Source organism: Scatophagus argus, chromosome 24 (assembly GCF_020382885.2).
Source record: "Scatophagus argus isolate fScaArg1 chromosome 24, fScaArg1.pri, whole genome shotgun sequence".
Classification (NCBI taxonomy): domain Eukaryota; kingdom Metazoa; phylum Chordata; class Actinopteri; family Scatophagidae; genus Scatophagus; species Scatophagus argus.
The window spans coordinates 1933271-1956686 of NC_058516.1; the positions used below are offsets into that span (position 1 = coordinate 1933271).

Consider the following 23416-nt stretch of genomic DNA (forward strand, 5'->3'; position numbering starts at 1 on the left):
TCCTCACACACTGGGCGGCGATGCTTTTCTCAGCAGTTACATCATGTATGCTTCTGACATGTGACGTCTCGCAGACATGAAGTAAGAGGGGATTTTTTTCTTTTTCAGATTATTTTGGGGTAAAATGCGTCATCAAGATGATTCAGGTTTGCCCACAGATGATTTTGTGGAAATACAATTTTCACCCTGCTGAAATAATATCTCCACTTCCTGCTGATTTGTACAGTAGATGTTAAGTAACTTCACAAAATGACGTTTATGTTTTATTAATTGCTCCGGAGTGAAAAACAAACTGTGTTTTTCCACAATCAGCCCTCAGCTGAAGGAGTTGCTGTAAACACAATTACAACCACTTCATGTGAAAATCAAACAAAGCTGGTTTGACCAGAAAGTGGGTGTAGAAACAAAGAGGAGGGACATTTTGAAAATTCACTTCTACAATTCAAAACAGCTGTCAAGCGACTGCAGCTCGGCCTCACGAGTGTTAAACCCTCAGTCTGCGCTTCAGCCCTGAAAGGCAAGTTTCGCCTCTTTTTAATTAAAATAACGCTTGTTGCTGTTGCAGCTCAGAGGTTTCGAATGCATGACAAGAGGAGCCGCGGCGTCCTCCGTCACATCTCCCTCTCCGCGCCCGTTTGTGGCTCTTGCCGCGCCGCGACATCAAACTGAACATCCCTCGCCGGGGGTTCGGCTCTTGTGATAGCCACCGCGAGAGCCTCCGACACTACAACAACTCCAGAGATTGACGGACAATTAAAGAGCGAGAGGCGAGGGCTGCGGCGTGTGATGTGCGAGAGCCCCTCAAACATGCAAAATGAATTTAGTTTACATTCGCCGTCAGCAAGACAGAGAGGCAGAGAGAGGGGGGAGAAAAAGTCTCTTTTCTGAGCGTTTCTGATCTGTCTGTTGGAAGCGCAGAGAACAAGGCTGCTGCGTAGCAGACTGCAGCAGAAACAAATGCTTACACCAAAAAACTATTGATTTTTTATGTTGTTCTTGTTAGCTGAAAACTGAGCAGAGGCTTGTACAAATGACCACTTATTCGACTGAGGCGCAGAGGAAAAAGACAAACACACACGACGTGTCGGGCATCACTTTCTTCTTCTTCTTCTTCTTTGCCTGGAGGAAGAGCTCAGACGCTTGGTGGCCTCCAACAAAAGACAAGTTGGGGAAGACGACCGAGTCAAAACTTTTCTTTTTCAGCTTCATTAGACGCGCACGTGATAACTTTTCAGTACCTCATTTTAATTCACATTATTCTTTCGAGCTTTGCTCTTTTGTCTTGATTATTTGATTTTGAATAAACATTATATTAAGTTATCTTCCACACTGTATTCTTACTTTTCACTAACACATGTGAGTGTACTGCAGTAAATTACATTTGGACAGATGTAATTAGTTATTCACAGTTACCACCCGACTGGCTGCACATTCAAAGACTTAAATTATTACGAGAAAAGGATTGGATTAGTTAACGAGATCTCCCCCTTCTCACCCGTATTGATTGTTGGCATGAAGGCGAAGCTTCTTATGTTTCGGGATTAAAGTTTGGAGCCATCTCAACACATTCGTTCATAAAAAACAGAGAGGGGTGAGGTGGAGGTGGAGGTGGTTGACATGCAACAAAGATCCTCCAGCCCGAATTGAGTACAGGACGTCGTGGGGTCTGATATGCACTTTAAACCGCCAGGCAATGAGGACGTCAATTGATTTCAGCTGCTTAAAAAGAAGTTAAAGCCTTGAAAATGTTCAAAATGTCGCTCAACCAGTCATCAGTCGAGACGGTCCAAGCGTCTTGAAACCAGACAGAAAGCGAGAGTCTACATGTGAGTAATGTGATATGTACAGTCTGACTGTCTAATGCCCGACCCGGCTGCAGTCTCTGTACCAGCGCCACCAAAACAAATCCTGCACATTCACTGTACTTGACAAATAAAACGGTTTTCATTGGGATTCTGATGGATCCCACAAGAAAACTTTTTTACTCTGAGAAGAAAAAGAAGAAGAAGAGGGGAAAAAAAGACGACTTATCGCTGGCTGAAATGAATAATTGACGCCGTCTCCGATGAATAATTAATCAAACATTTGAATAATTGTTGTAGCTCTAATCTCGACAGACACTTGCATATCGACGTGCTCTTAATATCTGCCACTGTATATGAGTTTACATCCTCTCAGGACACGGAGATGGAATTAAAAGATCTAACTCACATCTGCAGGAACCTTGTCCGGCTCCCGGAGACGTCCCGCTCAGTCACATCTCGACATGAACCCTGCATCAGCCGAGAGAGGAAAAGAGCTCACAAGCTTACTGCGCTTCAGCCAGGGTGGAAAAGTAAGATCTGCAATCTACAGCACCTCCTCACCTGAGCTTCTCCACCCATCGCCACAGCGGCGCCTCATTCCCTCATCAGTTTAGTGGCTCATCTTATCTGTTTCTGTGGTTTTGTTGTGATTCTGTCGATTTGATCCTGCCTGCAGTCTCCTGCCCGTGGGGCCGAATGCTCCCCTCAACTCGTGACAAAGGGTTCACATTCGCTGGACACAAACAATATTAACTCTGAATCTACACAAAATCTCATCTGATGTGTTTTTGTGCAGCAGAAGGCTGAGGTTGCGGCTTCTGCTTTTTCTTCTTTTCGCTGTTTTATGGCGGGTGGCAACGCGAACCGCCGTCAGTCCTCTCAGCTGCAGTCTGAGCCAAGAGCTGAGACCTGGAGGTGCAGCATCGTCACCGGGTTTAGATTAACAACTCATCTGATGACGTTTAGGGAAAGACTGTAGCTTTGGTTAAATATTGGAAAAGGCAAAGTGCTCTGACTTTTTCAATATTTAACCACGACCACAATCTTTCCCCGAACTTCACCAAGCGCTTTGAGCTTCCTCAGCAAAGCCACAAGAACAGGAACCGTGTGTTAGCTGCCAGGTGCAGATGCTGTGAATTTTGCAGAAGTGTGCATCTAAAATTCAGGAGATGCTGTTGCTGAAAACTAATGCGACGTACTGGCTTCAATCTGAAGCAAAACACGTGATGCCGAGCGCATAACAAGCAAACAGAGCAGTAAAATAAACTTCCAGGAGTTCCAAGAGTTCGCCTACGATTGTCCAAACTCCCCATCACTCAATGCACCGCCTCCAAACACGGCTAAGTGTGTGTTTGTGTGTTTGTGTGTCTGACCGACAGATCGCTGACTACAAACTGGACGGCAGCAAACTGATGGCTGTTTTTTTTCACCTACTGTGGCAGAACTTTGCAGAGAAGTCAGCTTTGAACCCTTGGCCTCTCCGATAAGACTCCAGAGTTTGCAGTTTGCTTGTTTGTGCTTTCAAATGTTTGCATTATTTTTCAGCGCCGCCTCAGACAAACATATCTGTTTCATCCTCCGCTGGAGTTTATGGCCCTGTAGGACTTGAAGAAAGTCGGTTCACGGTCTGCTGGATGCACTGTATACCTCCACCACTCATTTCAGACACACCATCCTTTCGTGCACTGTCATCCCGTGGCGTTTGTTATCTTGACACTGAAAGGATTTTGGGGGAGTGTTGATATAAGCTGGTGTGGAGAGCAAATTGCTGTTGCGTTCACCACTTCCTGCCATCTTTCTACCAAGTAAAGCTATCACTCTCACCTCTCGCTTCTCACCATTTTTCTTTGTAGCCATCTTAAAACACAGACGAGAGAGTGTAGCGTGTGTGTGTAGTGTGTGTGTGTGTGTGTGTGTGTGTGTGTGTGTTGGGAGGGGAGTCGATGATTCGTCTTTTGATCCTGGCGTGCTTGTTGTCAAAAGCTGTCTGGATTGAAGAGACTATTGGCCACAATTGACTGTGACAATTAGGGCACGATCACAGTCCCTGAGTGGAGCACTTAAAGGCTAATTTACATGTCACTTTGCCGAATTAAAAAAAGAAAAAAAAAAGCGCGAGAAAAGATATTCTGCTTTTTCTCTGCTCGCCCTCCTCCCTCCCACCTTCTCCTTTTCTGTCTATCTGCTCTCACTCTTTTTTTTTATTCCTCCATGCCTTGTAAACTGTAATTTGTACACTGCTTAGGGGAACCTGGCAGAAGAGAGGCGACCGGCATTTCCATTTGAAAGGAGGCAATCACCAGGCCACTGCTGAGCCTATTGTCCGGTGGTGGTGGGAGGGTGGGGGCGCCGCGGCAATTTACAGGCAGCGAAGTTAACCTTCCGGCGAGGTACGTTACACACGAGGTTTACACCTGTGCTCGTGTTTGTTGATACGCCGGCGCAATTTTGCTCTTCTTATCAAAACGTGGACGCGCGTCACTCAGGTCGGGCAGGACTGCGGTGGAGCTTCGTCGCCTGCTCCTCCTGCTGTGAGTCCTGCTCACGTTTCAGATTTTCTTCACTGATTCATGGAGCTAATCAGAGTTTTGTAGGTGGGTTTGAGGTCACCAGGACCGACTGATTGATCGAAGGAAAGAAACTGATGTCAGTCTGATTAGTCGAAACGGAAGTAAAGCCAACTAGTGTGACATATTTTTCACAAAATGAAGTTGACTTGGCCCTAACTGTTGGGAGGTTTTGATATTTGGCCACAGAAAACATTATTGTCTCCCTTCATTTGAGACATGTTAGAGTTAAAGGGCCAGTGTGTTCGATTTATTTAGCGCCTGGTGGTGAGTTTAGTTCAGATTTATGGGTACCGAAATCCTCAAAGTTCAGTGTTTAAAGTTTGGCATTAAAAACTGCACAGGATCTCTTTAATCTGTTCAGTTTTTAATCAGTCAGGGCCTTAAAAACCTCATCCCGGCTCAAAGAGACTCCCCTTCCCTCAGCTCTTCCTCGCGGCTGAAGTTTCTTTTCTCCTGCTCTGACAGGCTGTTTGTGACAGGTGCAGAGTGTGTGTGTGTGCATGAAAGTGTGTGTGTGTATTTGGGTGTGTGAAAGGACCCCCCCCACCTCCTCCCTCTCCTTCACCCACCTCACACACACACACACACACACACACACACACACTCCTGCTGTCCTTTCAAAGGGAACACAGAGGGGACAGAGTGTGTACAGAAACAGCAGGTTGATGGGATAATGCCCATCATCTGTTGCACCGTGTCATTTCTGTGCTGCCATATCCTGCTTTTGTAACGGCCCTGTACACACACGCACACGTAAACACAAGCAGACACACACACATCGTCTCACACCACGTGCTTATTTTCCTCCTGCTCTTTTCTGAGTGTATGCATGTGAATGAGCAACAGCACAGAAGTGAAAAGCAAAGGAGCTGCAAGGTGGTGAATTTAATCACAAGACAAAAGAAAGAGAATGAAGTGCGTTTTAAATATAAAACACAAATACACAAGCCTAGCCGTGTGTGTGCATAGGTGTGTGTGTGTGTGTGAGGTGTTCAGACATACGTCAGCCAAGGCAGGGATTGTGTTGCAGCACAGCCTGCACACAATAATCATTGGAATAAATTCCCTCCTCTGCTGTGAATGACCTAATCCAGATTTGATGGTCATTATATCAGGCCTGTTTCATTATGCTGTAAACATACAGCGGAGATAATCTTAATCTCTGTAATGCCACTGTAAACCAGAACAGCACTGCTGTTGCACTGGACCCACCTCTGCTTGTTTTGTTTTTGCATCATTTTCCTGGCAACATCTCACTCATTTTATGATATTTGCAGCCAACGTGTTTTTGTTTTCCCCCATAAATCCTGGAAAACATACTTTTTTGTAGATACTTGAGCGAGTGATATGTGTATCAAATTTAATGTAGGTTACTAATCCCAGCGATTGAGCCCTTAATTAATTGCACAGTTTTGTAATAAGGCCGGGAGGATTAGTGTGTTGGACAGGTGGGCAGATTTAAACCTCGCTGGGCCGGACACATGTTGAGACTGAAGGGAAGCCATCATCCCGAACAAAGAGGGATTTTTTTATTCCATGGAAATACTCCAAATGTCTGTGTGTGTGTGTGTGTGTGTGTTCTACAAAGACAGTTGTGCTGCACGTAAGCTTGAATGTAAGCTCAGGGAGGCCACGTGCTGCTGCAAAGAACCGCTTCTCAAAAGGCATGAAAAGTTGTTTTTTGATGAACGGGGTTCCCGGGGTTGGAACGTCGGTTCCTCATATCGCAGGCCCAGGAGAGTCTCTGAAAGTCAGCACACCTTGATGAGGTCCCAACGAGCCCCCTGACCGCCCCTGTCCAGTGGGACACGTGTTACCTCAGGTACCGTTTTCTCAAAGGTTTTCACGGCAGGAGGTGCGCACAAAGCAGCACGCCACAGGTGCCGAATTCGCCTGAACCTGCTTAAACTGCTCGCTGTTTCATCAGGTCACACGCCTCACCGTCAGCAGTGCACACGGCAGATTCTGCAGCACCATGACGGGATGCTTCTCACCAAAATGTCATGTGGGGGTCGCAGTGTTTGGCTCTAACGGTTCAGCCTGGAGACTTTCATGCTCATCGGCACCTTCAGAGCGACAGCAGAAACGAACAGAACGCTCGCTTCATAACTTTTTCCACTTTACATCTCGAATGACTAACATTCTCCTGTTCAGTACTACTACGACTACTACGACTACTACTAAGCCGCCTACACACCTCCTGATACTGCACACGGAGAGAAATGCACATGCTGTTACCCATCACCCCACAGCGCACGCACACACACACACACACACACACACACACACACACACACACACACACAAAAGCCCTGCAGAGACCAGCCTACACACCTTCAGTGAGAGCATCTGAACAGGAACAAATGACAAAATAAAGATATTTCCTGCAATACTGCAAAAAAATTTAAATAAAATAAAATAGAAATTGCATTCAGATCAATAAATAGAAAATTAATGAGAAAATACTGACACATGCTGCAAAATGACTTCACGACAGCTGAGAGGAGGCTTAACATGTCCTGAAATCTGCTAAATATTTCTACAGGAATGACTTCCCTCCTGCATAAATAATGAAGAAGTGGTCGTAATTCTTCTTTACAAGCTTTGCTTCAAGAGAGTTAGCCTAGCTTAGCATAAAGGTGTAAACAGCTGGTTTGCCATTATGATAAAGAAATATTTAAGGCCTTAGCCTTCTGTTTGTGTTGATGGTCTGTTCACTGTGTGTTGGAATTTTACAAGTTATGAAGCTCTCAAATAAATGATGCAGTTGAGTGAAAAAGTATAACATTCCCTCCTGAAACACTGTGGAACAGAAGTACAAAGAAGCATACAGCTGGCCTACTTCAGTATGTATTTATTTATATAAGAAAATGAACACCTACTCTGAGAAACACAGAACAATTTAACTTGAAGAAGAAGCTTTAATGTGGCTGAACCTTCGTGCCAGTCGTCACTTCCTAAGAGGAGGTGTCGATTTTTGTCTCATTTTTGGAATGAAACTCTTCATTTATCTCCAAATGTCAATTAAATTCAAATATAATCAAATATATCTCAATGAATAAAACATTGTGGGTAACACGTTGGATGAGCTTTCAGTGGTGAGAGCGTGCAGTGTTTGGGGTCTCTCATTAGAAGCAGCCTTGAGCGTTATAGCAGCGCTCTCTCTCTCTCTCTCATTCCCCACACACACCCACACACACACCCACACACTCACACACACACTCACACACACACACACTCACACACACTCCTGTTTGCCAGTCTCTGTGCTGGTTGTTAGTGGCCCCAACAGTTTCACAGCACATTTAGGGTTTGATCTTCTGCTAGCGATAGCCGCCTGCTGATCCTCACTGTATTAGCAAACTGTACTCTTCTGTCTGTCTGGAGCTCAGTCAGTCACTTCTGTGCTGGCTGCAGAGGTTAATAACTCAGATTCGCGCCAGGTGAGACCTCAAGGCGTCAGACGCGTACCTGGACTGTTTACACAACAGGGTGTTCGACGATGTTATAACTCTGCCATGGGAACAGTTTTTAAAAGTACTTCATCCGTCCTGGACAAAGAAACTAACATTTACTGTTTCCTCCAGTTTTAAAAACTTTCGTAGAACCAGCATCAGCTGCCGTTTTGTGAGGGTGAAGAATTACGAGCCTCTGTCATTACAGGATCATATAACAAAAGCATGAGGCAAAGTTAATGTGCAGTGCACATCACTTTTTGTGATATTTTACTCCAAAGACGTGCTTTTACTCAGTTAATATATCTGAGAGCCGTCAGAGGACATGTCCGACTCTGAATGCACAATCATGTGCAGTTAAAACATTTTGATTTATGAACTTTCCAAAGCTCTTTATTTCTTCTTCCACTAAAAAAGTAGATAAGTATAGAAGTTCAGGTATGAACTTGTGTTTTTGTTGTAAATGTTTCCGTTCATCCACAGTCGGACCTCCTGCCAGCTTATTTAACAATTAAACTACTTCCTGCTTCTTCTGCTTCTCGGTGTACCCAGTGTTTGCATTGCATGACAGCAGGCTCATGTTAAGACTTCAGCAGACCTGGTGTGGTGAGGAGGCACTTTGTGAAAGTACAGTTTCTCTTGCAAATATTGAGATGTTATAATAAAGCACCCCTACAGCCAAAAACTAAACACAAAGCCTCCTGCAAACCAGACAGCAGGGGTTTTAGAGCGGCGCTCCAATCACATTTTGTTGCCTATTTTTGGGGGCAAAGGGGGGAGGGGGAAGAGGGCGGGGAGTTTGGGGTTTGGTTGGGCTGTTGGGGTCCGTCCTTACAGAATTGTCTATCAATAGGTGCAGCCAGTGTCAGTAGTCCTTCTCATCAAACCGGGGCCTGACAAAGAGGCGGCGGCGCATGGGAAAGGGGCAGCAAGGTGAAACTAATGCCATGGATGTTTGATTCATCAGGGCCTCATTGTTGGCGGCCACGGCTGATTGTGAAGGTTCAGTCAAGCAAAAGGGGTGCGGAGTAATCAGTCGGATTTATGGTGCCGAGGGCCTCGGAGAGAGGCAAAAAAAAAAAAAAAAAAAAAAGCCAGATAGAAGCTGTTTGCAGTGCAGCCGGAACAGGTTTGAAATACACACACCTCATGCACAGAAAAACAGGTCGGAGACGTCATTTGACTGGAATAATAAAGTAAAATCTGGAATTAAAACAATCAAAACGTGTCTTTACACACACACACACACACACACACACACACACACACACACACCTGGAAACCAGGTCAGCACAACATTTGAACCTAACTAACCTAACTGCATGCGGACGTGCGTACTGTATAAACCAGCTGAGTAACTCACACTGACACAAACAGTCACTGAACCACACCAGTGAAAACAAGTACTGACAACTTAAAGGAACAGTTCGCTCAAAAATTAAAATTCAGTCTGATGTTGCATGAAGTTTCATACGCCGCAAAACATTTCAGGAACTTTACAGCGAAACCACTGAAGCTGATGGGGGCTTGTTTTAAAACTGTTCAAAACACGTTCCTGTAAATTTTCAGATTATGGGATGCCAAAAGACGAAGACACACCCAAGCACACACGTTTTGTCTGTATACACAGGATGGATGTTATGGATGTGATGATTTTATAACATGAATTATGGGATTGCCGTGCTGATGCATTTATGGACGGCACAGCCAGCATTTTCGTGTTGCACAACCTGAAGTTGAGCTCATGTGAAGTGTTTTAATTTAATCTACAACAATGCATCGTATGTTACGAGCTGATGTCGATCTGCATGCAACATTTGAATCACTAGCGCAGCTGTCGGCTAACTGTACGATGATAGAAGTACAGTATTACCCTCTGAAGTGCAGTAAAACGCATCAAAGCGCCGTACTGAGCTACTCTCCTCAACGACCCATTAAAAAGTGTTCACAGAAGTCTCCCCTGGAGCTGAAATGAAAACACCTCCATCACTCTCAGCCCTCACTCTTTATCTTTCCTTCTCCCTCTGTCTCTCCCTCCCTCCACCTCACCCTCTTCGCCTCCCTCTTTTTCCTCACTTCATGCTCACCATCCTTTTCCTTTTCTCCACCCCCCCCACCCATCTCCTTCTCCAACCATCTTCCTGTTCTCTCCTCCTCCCTCCCTTCATCCCTCCATCCACCTTTCTGATTGGTCGTCACGGAGAGACAGATGTAGGGCGAACAGCAGCTAAGCCGTTGTACTCTTAAGCCTGATGTGGAAGTTTTATATGCAAAGAGGTGAAGCAGGGAGGAGGGGAGGGAGGAGGATGGAGTTTGAACTGATTAGGATAATTCCTGCTTTTAATACAGCTGTCCCTCCAGCTTAAGGTAAACCAAATGTTGCCATCAGAGATTAGTGTACCTTGCCTGGTTATTAGCGACCCCCTCCCCCCTCCTGCTCACACACACACACACACACATCAGAAATGTCTCTAAGGCTGCTCTCGCTGGCATTAATTTCAGAAAGAGAGAGAGAGGGAGAGAGGCGGGAAGGAGGAGACGAGGGGGGAGGAAGAAAAGTGTTGCAACTTGATCTCCTTCTGCACCTGTTGGGAAATAGTGTGTGTTGCATGGAAGAGTGTGTGTGTGTGTGTGTGTTATTGTTGGGAATTTTAAGGATGATCTTTGTAAGTGATGACATTTTGGCTCATTCTCACTTTGGGACGCAGCTTCAGGGTTGAGTTGCACAGTGAATGTTATTGATTAAGGTCTTCACGAGAACAGGACTTCAAAAGCATTTAAATATTCCCACACAGCACTCGGCTTTAATGTTTTATGGGCCAAAAACGACTGAGTAAATTGTAATTCATATAATCTGCTTTTCTTAGACGTTATAAATAAAAATAACTTTTTTTCTCTTGTGTTATTTCACCACGCTCTCGTCTCAGCTGATGAAAACCTTGTGCGCCTTTCAGCGTCTGTGGTGGACGTGCAAAGCCTCCCTGCCTCAAACCCTTTCTAACATGTGGTTAACATGAAACGCCACTTTGGTTAAGTTCAGGCACAAAAACTGCGTGGTCAGATTTGGGAATGAGTAAGAGTCAGGAAAAGTACGGATGAGATGCCAAGAAACATGACAAAATGGCGGTATTTGTTTTCTGAGGGAATTTGTGCCCATTCATGCAGTGGAGCATTTGTGAGGTCACACACTGATGTTGGACCAAAAGGCCTGGCTCACAATCTCCGTTCCAGTTCATCCCAAAGGTGTTGGATGGGGTTGAGGTCAGGGCTCTGTGTGGGCCAGTCAAGTTCTTCCACACCAAACTCATCCAACCATGTCTTTATGGAGCTTTGCTTTGTGCACTGGGGCACAGTCATGCTGGAATAGAAAAGGGCCTTCAACAAACTGTTGCCACAAAGTTGGAAGCATAGCATTGTCCAAAATGTCTTGGTATGCTGAAGCATTAAGATTTCCCTTCACTGGAAGTCAGGAGCCGAGCCCAAACCCTGAGAAACAGCCCCTGTCTGAATACTTCTGTCTATATAGCGTATGTCCAATTACCATAGCCTCTTATTCTGATAACCCGAGAGGAAAGGGAAAACATGTTCTATTAAATCTATTATTTGGTAGCAAAACAAAAAAAAGCAAAAAAGAAATCAAGCAAAGTGAAACAAAATGCATGTGGATGTGCACTCATACTCTGTGAATGTGTGTATGCATGTGTGTGTGTGCGTGTGTGTGTGTGTGCATGTGTGTGTGCATACCTGTGCATCTGTTCTGGCTCATCAGTCGACGGGACCGAGTCTGCCAGTTGGTTTAATACGTTCACACCCTGAGGAGGAGAACAAAACACACACACTTACACACAGTTTCTCACACTTGGCATCTCATGTCAAATATTATGTCACCCGCTCCGAGCCATTAAGGCAAACATTAGTAACTGAATACAGCAGACTTGGCTCAGGAGTTACATCTGAATTCCTTCTCTATACTCAGGCTGACTTCAGCTGTAGAGAACTGGACAGATTCAGGACTACAGCAGAGCAGTAGCACAAACAACTTCCTCCAACGCCCCAGCGTGGACGTCCTGGATGCAGAACTTTCCCACCAGCAAAAAAAGGCTAAAAATAACATTTCCAGAAATGGCTGAACAATGTGTAAAATGTGCTGAGATGTTGATGAATGCCGCTCATTTTAATTTGGAGGCGTTTCATTGCTAAAGCCTCCAGGAAAACTTCTTCATTGCCACCCAAAAACGTCCTGAGACAAACAAGAATCCCACAGTGTTTTTCTTTCACTGCAGCCATCGTGTTGTGCTGAGCAGGGCGGGTTTGATTTCCTCGGCCTTATCTGGAATAAAACCCTTCAGTTACAGGAGTCGATGGAATAGCTCAGATGCTATTAAAAACACTCTCCTCACACACTAGGTGGGCATGAGTAACCTCTTTAAGCACTGGTAAGCACGTATCCTAAATACTATGTGACCTAGTTCTCACACGTGTACTGTAGCTGTCACAGAATCAACCCTAATTTTTAAAGCAAGCTCCTTTTGACAAAAAAGGGAGGAGAAATCCTTTGCCTGGAGCGTTTGAAGTGAACATGTGAAGATTTCCTCCCAAACGAGATATCCACTGACAACTGAGGCAACATCAAAAAGTACCAAATTAAAACAAATGGTGGCAATTTGCCATGTGATGTAGGTGTGTCTTAACTCTGCGGCTGACAAAAGGTTTTGCACGCTCGGAGCTTGAGAGATATTACCTGACGTGTTTCACTCCTGTTGGTGTGCTGAGACTGAAAAGGCTTGAAAAGTTAGATCGGAGAACCGGGGGAGGGAACCCTCACTAACTCAGTGACCTCTGGTTAACCGGCCTTCAACCACCACAGTTTCAGACCGTGGGATAAAAGACTCAAGGACAATGCTATGCTTCCAACTCTGTGGCAACAGTTTGTTGAAGGCCCTTTTCTATTCCAGCATGACTGTGCCCCAGTGCACAAAGCAAAGCTCCATAAAGACATGGTTGGATGAGTTTGGTGTGGAAGAACTTGACTGGCCCACACAGAGTCCTGACCTCAACCCCATCCAACACCTTTGGGATGAACTGGAACGGAGATTGTGAGCCAGGCCTTTTGGTCCAACATCAGTGTGTGACCTCACAAATGCTCTACTGCATGAATGGGCACAAATTCCCACAGAAACACTCCAACATGTTGTGGAAAGCCTTCACAGAAGAGTGGAAGCGGACATTTTGCTGGGATCCTGGAGTTTGACTCAAGGCAGTTCAACCAGACACGTGAACTGCGTGTTTTTATTTGAAGGCTGAACGCCCCTCTTTGCAGACAACAGAAAGCAACTCTGTCACATCCAGGGAGTCTTCATTGGATAAAAGGGAGAAGAAGAAGAAGAAGAAGCTCCACTGACAGACTGAATGAGAAGAGGCGAGCGCTCAGTCAGAGGAAGCCATCGGAGGTGATAACACCGTTCATTTCTGCCTCCGTGACACGTGAACGGACGGTTCGCTGGCTAATGCTCAACACTAACTCATCACTAAACAACCTCACACACACACACACACACGTACACTCCATGAAGGTCAGAGGGCAGAAGAAGAGAGAAATCATTACAGACACTGACCCACACAAACGGATGATTACCACCAAGACGGCGCTGCGTGGATCGATGCGGAACAATTCGCTCCATTATCAGGGTTGGGTAGTTAGACAGCATAACTCTGAGTTAAGTAACAAGGCTGCAGCAGTTGGTGCCACACTGGGGAAACATCACACACAACGAGATAAGGAAAGGAAACACACAACTGAACACAGGGCCGGATGCTGAGGAGTGAGTTCAGCTATCAGCACGCGTCAGCTGAATGTGAATAAAGACACACTGAGGCACTCACACACACACAAATCCCCGAAATGTGGGATGTACTTTTCCTATCTGCTGTTCCTCCTTGTTTCACCGCGTCTTTGTTTACATCCTAATAAAGCAAATGTGACTTGACTTGAACGCAGCTCCAGTGGAGCTGAGAGGGAGCAGAGGCGCGATGGCTACGGGCGGGTCAGCGGGTTAATCACACTTGACTCGGAGCTCATTGCGATTGTCTGAAACACTTTAGACGTCGAGCGGCGGACCTTTCGGCGGAAATCCCATTAACCTGGCGAAAGGAGCATTTAAACACGGTGACTGGAGAAGCGATTAGGTTCAATTTGAGATTCCCGCTTAGCGGTGCGTGGCGCTCAGCCAGAAGCGAGCGCTGAGATACAGTCAGACTCAGTGAGTGTGAACTTAACCCGGGCCTGAAAGGTAACTCATCACATCACTGTAAACACGCCGAGCAGCAAATCATCAGGCTCCGCTTCCGTCTCCTATTACTTTAAAAAACCATTTCCTAAAAGCTGCCGTCAAGATTCAAGATTCAAGATTCAAGATTCAAGAGTCTTTATTGTCATTATGCAAGCATAACGAAATTTTGTGCAGATTCTCAGCTTCAAAACACACTTATAAATAGGAAAATGAAAAATTGCACACCTTAGAAGAAAATATAAAAATATAAAATACAAAGTACAAAATGCAGAATACAGAGTGAGGTAGATAAAACAAAGTGCACTAGTGCCAGACTATGTGTATGAGTGTTTCACTGTAGGGGGGTTATTGCTTTAACAGCTCTGGGGAAGAAGCTGTCCCTGAGTCTGTTGGTGTTGGTTTTAATGTTCCTGTACCGCTTTCCTGATGGAAGCGGTACAAACAGTTTGTTAACAGTGTAACAGTCAAAGTAAAGAGAATCCAGTTTGGACTTAAGTGGTTTTTAAACAAAAATGCTGACCTGATGAATCCTGAACTCATCATTTCTCCCGAAAGTCGCTTAATTTAGAAAACGTGCTAATTTTAAACAAGACCTCCACGACTTGAATTAACAGCATATTAAATGAGTATAATCAAGCATTTGTAGATTAAATTAACATACAGGCAAAAACTGCTTTCACAGCACAAAACAGCAGTCTTCATGACAGGCTCAAGATGCATACGATATCTTACTTTGAGCTAAAACTCTCGATCAAGAAAGATGAGGAAGACAGGAGAGGAAAAGGCGGCACAGGAAGAAAGATAAAGCAAAAAGAGGAAGACGAAAAGCTTGTGCTGCGTAATAATTCACCACATCATCTAAAGCTCAAAGTTTGCACCACTGCACTGCTGCTCATTGCATTAAGGTTACACAGACGACGAAGGTAAGCGAGGGAGACCTCATGCGTTTCCTTACGCTACAATAATCACGCGTCACATAGCATCCATTCGACATGGAGACACGCACAAGGGCGAACAAAGGTAGGCTTGTATGTGCTAACACACCGGAGCCGGAAAACAAGCCGCAGTCTGACTCACCGACTCGCTCCGGCGTTATTCTCAGAGCTGAGCCATAAAGGGACTGACTGGGGTTTCTCAGAAGCACAAATAATCTCATTTTTTAACTTTTCCTCATTTTTTTTTTTTTTTTGCAACGTTGCACAAAGTGCAGGCAAACGTTCTGCGCTCGTCCGTTTTGCACTGATGCTGAGAGCCTAATTCAGATATTTGTTCTGGCCTGGCTCATCCAAAGACGGCAGGGCTGAGGGATCAGGAGGGCAGTAAAAGACGAAACGGTCAGACATTTACAGTTTGAACAGAGGTGACGTGCAGCTGGAGTTTAAGTTTCAAGTTCCTTCATTTTAAACAGCGTTTAGCCCGTTTCGGCTCTGAAATAAGCTTTAACACTCGGCAATCTGGGACTGTATAACGACACATACACTGGAAGAACATAAAGGGGTCTTCCAGTTTTAGAAGTTCTTCAGTGAAACACCGAGGCAGTTATGGGACACTAACACTCACACAAACCCATTTGTGCTTAGGCAGGAAAAAGCACTTTGGTTTCACGTGAGGATTGTAGTTTTGATTAAACGTCTCATGCTTCAAGTCACAATCAGCTTCTTCTACATTAAACCATTTTTTATGTAACAACTGTGATCGAAGCATTAAGAAGTTTAATAACTCAGCAGTCCTGATGAGAGGAAATTTTAGCACATAAATGAAAGATGTTGTCAGTGAACATTTTACGGACACTTTTCAGTATCACACTTTTCGGGGAGGGGGGGCTGAGCAGATTGTAAACCCCCCCTCAAGGCAAATTTTGATTTGTGATTCTGGGTTGACGTGACACTGCCAGATATGTTAATTAACAACATTTCCTCATTAGATTGATAAAACAAAACAAAACCACAAAAATAAAAAAAAACATCATCTGGCAGGCGTCCTTCAAAATGCTTTTGGTTTTGCATATTAGTTGTATATGAACATCATTTTGAGAAGAGAAGGCTGCTGTGAAACCAGGCTTACAAACATGGAATAAAAATATGAACATTTGATCTGATTTAAGCCCTGAGAGAACAGGTGACAGGTGAGCGTTCAGTGTGGCAAAATATCAGCGTGGGAGTTTGCTGTTTTCCTGCAGTAAACTGGTGCCAAACACACACTTCTATCACGGTGCGACTCCCACCCCACTGCGATCATTTCAAACAAAGGCCCTGAACCTGGTCTGGGCTTCATGTTTGCAGGACAGCTGAGGGGGACGAGCTCGTACGAATGTGACCATGAACTGCCAAGATGTGAAGAAGAGCTGGTTAGAACTTGCAGATTTCTGACCAGCTAGTTTGGAGATTTCTGTTAGATTTCCACTGCCCTAAAACTCAGCTCCAAACTTTGGCACATGAGGGGAAACTCACAAAAATAAGTCTAACGGACACAACAGAGTGTCGCACTTTGTCAGAAGCTTCACCTGAAAGCATCCAATTAAATGAACAGTGAGAGCGCCCCGTGCGACCGCCTTCCCACATAATCGGACTGAGGTGGGGGAGGAGGTCGGCGTGCATGTGAGGCTCTGACAGCCTCGACAGTTGGGATGGGCGACTGCCAAGCTGCTGCTAAATATACACAGGGGTCAGACTCTGGCAGGTCCTCGGCTTTGTCAGAGCAGCGCTTCAGGTTTTCTGATAAAAGCGGTTTCTGCTCGCTGAAGTCAAGTGACAGTTGTGACAGGGGAGAGGTCGCCGGTTGGGGGACCTCTGTGGATGTGTGCGAGGACCTGACCTGTCGGAGGTTGATAGGCACTGGGCGATGGAGGGGTGGGGGGAGGGGTGGGGTGGGTGTTGTCATGGAGGTCCCCAGACATCCAGCCAAAAGGACTGAGGTTGTCCTGGTCTTTCCTGCCTGGGATTTGTGCTGTTTCTGTGTGGCACACTGCAAAAAATATCCCCAGCTTCACTGAGTCGTTTAACTTTCATATCAGGCTTGGAAATCTTGTTCTTATCAGCAAAGATTTGATGAAAACTTGAGAGACAAGAATTCATTCATTCACTTCGAAAGACAGAAAATTAACACAAGTTCAAAGAAATTGATCATTTTGGATTCTGCTTTTCTCTGTTAAATTGTTAAATTGCAAAATATGTTAAAACAAGCAGATAGAAGTTCACCCTGAGCTCTCATGCATTTGGACATTCTTTATTTTTTATGTTTATAAAAGAAGAAAATAACAGATTCATTTATCAATAAGGAAAATAATCAGTCAGAGGCCTTCTTCCAAATGCTTTAAAAAGAGTCACAGTTTTTGTGGAAGATTTGCCTTTACATGAAAAATGTCCTAAAATATCTGAACATGTAACATACAGTAAATGCTACAGGTATTTTACTTTGTCTGTGGGATTTAAATACGTATAAAAATCAACAATCAAGTTCCTGTAACACAGCACTGATGCAGTAAACGACACATGCGTAAAACTTCCACTTTTTGTTTTGTTTGGAGTGTCAGCCAACACAGCTGAACAGAAAAAGGGAAGAAGCACAACCTCCACAGCAGCATAACTCAAAGCTCATTGGCCGAAAAGCCAAGACAGAAGACACCAAAGTCCGGCCCACAACGTCTGAGGGACAAGCGATTTGGAGACCGAATCTCACAGGTTAACATTTCAGGATGGGCATTTTTTGCAGTGTACTGCTGTCTGTGTGTGTGTGTGTGTGTGTGTGTGTGTGTGTGTGTGTGTGTGTGTGTCAGCCGAGCATTGATGAACTCAGCACAATGTTGAATGGGGCTGTTTTGGCAGCTGAGACAGCGGGGCCAAACCTGCGGGTCAGAGATAAACGCCCCTCGCAGCTCCGAGCCGGCGAGAGGACGTCCCATCAGAGACGGGGAGACAGCACAGGAAAACAGCTCGCCGAGGACGCAGCGACGGACGCGAGGATGGACATGCACGCTGGTCCTCGAGCGGAAAGGTTGCTGGTTGAAATCCCAGCAGTGGACGGGACTCTCCTCCTTCCCTTGTGATGTGTCTTCATCAACAAACAGGCACATCCTCCTCACTGCAACCTAAACTGTCCCAAAGGGGAGATTATGGACACAATGAACCAACTGTCCACCGGCCCAGACATGCACCTGTACTGCACCATATTTAAGCTTTAAAACATCTTAACTCATAATCAAATGGCTCCAGCTGTTGATCCAAATGGACCCAAACGCTGTCTCTGTGTGGAGTTTGAACAGAAAAATTTGCTGATGCTTTAAGGAAGACTTGTACGCCGCACGAGCAATTGGACGAGGTGGGGAAAGCATGAAGCGGTGAGGAAATAGGACATAAAAATAATAACATGACACAAAAGTAACGTGGATGTGAAAAAGTCCAAACCATGAGTGCGCAGATGTCACAGATTACGAACTGTTGGGGGGAAAGAGCTAATTAAAGTCGTGTTTACTTTAAAGGTAATCATTTTGATCTTTTTCTTCAAATCGGGCCTCCCCTCATGACTCACCCGAAGGTTAAGAGGCGCTGGCCTACAGTCACAGCGAGCATAAACGAACTTGAACCTGCGATGGAGTCACCAGGAAGCGGCCTAATCACCGCGAGGAAACGATAAGGTTGGTGCTTAATGTTTGCAGCAGGAAGCCGGGCGGAGGTGACCGCTCCGCTTAAACACGCAAACCTGCCAAGATTCAATCTGCTCTTGTTTTTCCTCACGAGCGGCCCTCTCAAGATGAGACAAAAAGGCCTTGGAGAATCACTGACTGGAAGCTTGGAGCTGCATTTAGGAAGGAAGTGAGAGTACGGTCCGACGGGCAGACAGAGGTTGTTACTTCAGTGTACGACTGTACGATGGAGGGAGGCTTTGCTCAAAACGGCCACACTCAGCAAACCCTCGCAGAGCAAGCTGAGGTAAAGTCATGACTCTGCAGCCACACTTCAGGACCTTTGTTTTCACCGAGGCGTCCTTGACAGCTGCTGTTCTGATGTGCACGGCCTCCGTTCTTTCATCAAGTGAGACACATGAAGGGAAATTCTGCCTTGGCGGTCGGTCAAGAGTCGCACTGCTACTAAAAGTCTTTACAGTCTTTGTCAGTGACAGCAAAGTTTGATGACCACTGGTGAAGCTCGGGAAAGAAGCTTTGAGTAGCAAAGAATCAAACTCCGGAGATCCTGTTCATGAAAAGAGGAAGCACAGAAACCTGAGAGGTGACAAAGTTCAAAAGTTCAAAAGCTGTTTTGTCATGGACACATTTCCCTGATTCCAGTGACTTGTGGATGCACTGTGAGACACTGCAGTGCACCGTCTGACAGGTCACCCATAGTGAAAGGCAGAGAGGCAGCACTGAAACTGATCCTGAATCTGAGGGATCATCTGAAAGTGACTCAATCATACCAAACACGAATGTTTAAGTGAAGAACAAACGGGAATTCGGTTAGATCAGCAGATCGACAGAGCACAAGCAGGAAATGAAAAGTCAGCACCATCAGAGCTGCGTAGAGCGAGTCTGGAGTTTAACAGAGCAGCTCCAAGGTAAAGATAAATGCGAGCGTGTCGCAGCGCTTCACTGAAAACCTCCACACCTGCACAGCAAATCTCTCCCCTGTAAATAACAGTCAAAAAAACCCCAGTGTGCAGCAAATAAAGAAGCACAAACATGTTTGGAGGAATAATCTGACTGCCACGGAGGCTGCATTACACCTTTCATCTCCACGTTAGAGAGAGTGGATTTGGCTTTCCATCACGAGGACAACACAAACTAACTCGGCGAGAATGGAGCGAGGGGTTTGATCTTCCCCGCCGAGAGAGGCCGCATCCGAGCAGTTAGCAAAATGAATTGAATCGGCGGGATTAACGGCACCTGTAAAGACCTGTCAGGTAGATTTACAGGCACCGCCGATAAGCCGGCGGTGAGGGATAAATACGCCTGGTGTCCCGTCGGCTGCCAGCCCAGTCAAAGGAAAGCGTCCAGCCCTCCCTCCTCCTCCTCCTCTCTCCTGGTCTCTCTTTGGTTTCCCCACGGAGCAGCAGACACCTCCACCTTTGATAAGGTAATAACATCAGTCTTGACTCGGGCTGCAGAGGTGAAAGCTGACTGCAGGATGGTGGAGACACGCTTTCAGGCTGATGAATGCGGTCAGAAACAGGCGGACTGTGTCTGCTGACGCCTGCTCGGTTATCAAAGGTGAGCACACATCGCTGTCAGGTGGAAACCCTGTATCATGGAAATGTCAGGTTTTCAGCAGCCTGAAAAAAGAAAACTTGTTTTTCACACACAGCTCTGTGTTTTTGAGTTTCTCCAGGGGTGTTTTTACGATGTGTCTGAACCGGCATCAAGTCAACGTTAATCTGCTAAAAGATAAAAAGCAGAAAACTGTGAATTAGAAGCCAGAGCGCAGCTGCTGGTGAGGACAAATGTTATAATCCTGAGCTCTATTGTCTCAATAACTAACATATTACAAAATAAGCTTGCTGTTTTCACATTACTGTGATTTTTGGCCAAAATTAAACACAGAATTGGATTTTGCATTTACACAAAATATAATTAGCTTTAATGGAGTCGAAAGTACAAACGATCTTTTAGTGGCTTGTCAAAAATGACTTGAAATTGTTGTGTTGTTGGGGAGATTTAACCTTTTCATTTCTAAAATCTTTGCTTCATGTTGAGCAGATGGAGCGACTGGACAAGAAAAGCAAAGACAAGTCTGATGTCTGAGTGTGGCCTCAAATTCATTTCAACAAAACTGTCCTAACCTTGAGCTCAAGAAAAGTTATTCCTCCCTGGATGCATCATGTCGTAATGTTTAAAACAGACCCTCCTCGGCGTAAAATAGCATCGAGCTGCACGTTTCAGAGGTGCATGACACCGAGAAGTGACTTAAGCTTTAGGCTCCAGCTCTGTTAAAAGACAACTCCCGCCGTAACACTCACTCTGAGGTCATGTGAATCAGTGTCAGCGTCGACACTCAGGGGTGTTCCTCCACCCAGCCCTACACCCTCGTCGCTGGGTGAGAACTGACATGGAAAGTAGGCAAACCGTACAGGAATCAGAGGTTAGAAACTGATGAAATTTACGCCTCAGGAGTGAAAGAGCGTAAACCTAAAACCTGCTCGGGCCTTTATTATCAGATAGTCTTGGACTGGGAGCCACCCAGCTGGGAGTCCATTCCACATGCGCAGGAGTGTATCCTCCCAAAGCTGACCTCCTCTCACAGCTGGACCTGTTGGTGTGTGGCCGGCCTCAGCGCCGTCACCTCACAGAGCGCATTTCTTCAACAGCTCGAGAGATACGACTCGGTGAAAACTTATTAAGGCTGGTTTACGCGCCGAGGTTAGGAACTCACCTCTGAGTTGACTTTAATTGAAAACATCAGTTCACTACGTTTACAAGAAGCCCGTAAAAAAGCTCTCCCGCCTGGCTGCGAGCGAGCCGAGCTCAGGAGGACAGCATATCCTGCCTGTTTGTTTAAGTACGTGAGAGAAGTTTATGATGCTCAGTTACGGAGTCCACTTACTCTAACTGATTTATGTCCGCTGTGCGGTGAAGCTTCCTGCAGGAGATGCGACATCCAGGGGCGACCTGGGACGGCGTCCAGTGTCGGCATGTAGGCCACGTCCCTGGTGGACATGTTCTCATGGTGAGGTAATCCATGATGTCACCTCTGTGAGCTGCAGGTGGAGAACGGACAGGGGACCAAAAAGAGCATGAGTTTCTTTCTTTCTTTCTTTTTCTTTTTTTGCTTTTTGCACGTGTTTGCTCTCAAACCAAAGCGTAGAGAGCTGGCTCACAAAAGCAACTGTTAAATAAATATATATTTTCATTGCCGTCAGGTTCGCTGTATTGCCGAGTGTTTACGCCGTTGTTGGGCGTCTTTTCCGGTTGGACAAATCCCAACTCATCGCTGCCGGCCAAGATGTGGTGTTTTGTTTTTCCTTGGGATTTTAAAGTGAAGGTGATGTCTCATAAGTTTCTGATTTATTTCCACTTTATTGACAGAGACAGGCAACTCCATTCCATTGAAACTGCTTGTGTTAGAATAAGAGGTGGCCAAAAGTGTGTGGACATCATGTGATACTTTTGCCAACAGCGTTGCTTCCAAATTTTTCACCACTGGTCTGAAGACAACAAAAGAGTAAATGTCGCCAATGCATATTTCTGCAAACCACGGATGTGTTGACATTCAGTTTTCAATTTAGGCAAAAAAATCGAGGAAAACATCATTATTTGGCTTACCTGGTTTTGTTGCCACAAACTGTTTGTTGGTGGTCCATCACTTGGTCTCACGTCACTGCCATGCACTCCTCCTCTTCCTAACAAGAAAGTCAGTTCATATGATCAGTTCAGCTCGAAATGTCACTATGTACAAACTTAATGTATCCATGAGCGCAGAAATGCAAAAACCCAACATTTTGTCCTGGCGACTGGGCTGTTGATGAGAAATCCCTGCTTCATCAAGACTAAGTTTTATTCCAGTTTGTTTCCCAACCTGACTGGCCTGCACAGAACCCCGACCTCAACCTCCTCCAACACCTTTGGGATGAACTGGAGTGCCGACAGCAGGCCATACATTTTTACTTTAGAAGCGCCAAAGGTTCCAACCAGAAAGTTTTTGTGCACCGTGTCCTGTGGAATCCTCCCAAAAATAATCACAAAATGACATAAATGTTGAATATTCATGACAGCACGCGGTTTGTCATGCACACCAAATGGCCGCACTAACAACGCGGCTGGGTTGAATTTCACCAAACGGTGCGTGACGGGTACCTGAGCATGTTTGAAAGCGAGCTAAGCTGTCAGAAAGGGCCGTCATTTGGATGCAGGGGTTAATTCCACCAGAGCATCACTGAAACGGCTTCTCAGAACTATACAGTTTAATGTTTACCCGTATTCCCCGCTGGTCTGCAATACTATATATCTGTAAGAGGTAATGTTTTTCAAAGCCATGACCGAATGTGTTTGGATTGGCCTTAGAAAGCTCCTTTAGATTTAACACAGGCCACGCAGGCTGATAGCTTGTCCAAAAAAATATATTCCATGAGCAGAACTGCTCCCAATAAAGGAGTAAATTTAATGAATATTTACATAAGGCTGGATACATGTCAAACCTGGGGGAATTCGCAGAGTCGGGACACAGATCACTCACCAAACTCTGTGCAGAGCCACATCTGAACAGCTCAGCATGTGTGGCACCAAAGAAAAGGTAACACGGCCAGATTTAAATAAGCAGGTTGTCCCATCGAGCATTATTACCAGAGGGGCCGGAAGCCAAAAAAACAAG

At 45.4% G+C, this 23416-nt stretch overlaps 1 long non-coding RNA gene across 1 annotated transcript; it reads right to left on the reverse strand.

Moving 5' to 3' along the window:
• Window positions 1-11367: 11367 nt before the first annotated feature.
• On the reverse strand, window positions 11368-22450 carry LOC124055173. Its single transcript, XR_006842582.1, has 3 exons — window positions 22372-22450; window positions 21653-21806; window positions 11368-11642 (listed from the first exon to the last, which is right to left on the reverse strand). It is a non-coding gene; the product is annotated as an uncharacterized LOC124055173 (long non-coding RNA).
• Window positions 22451-23416: the final 966 nt, after the last annotated feature.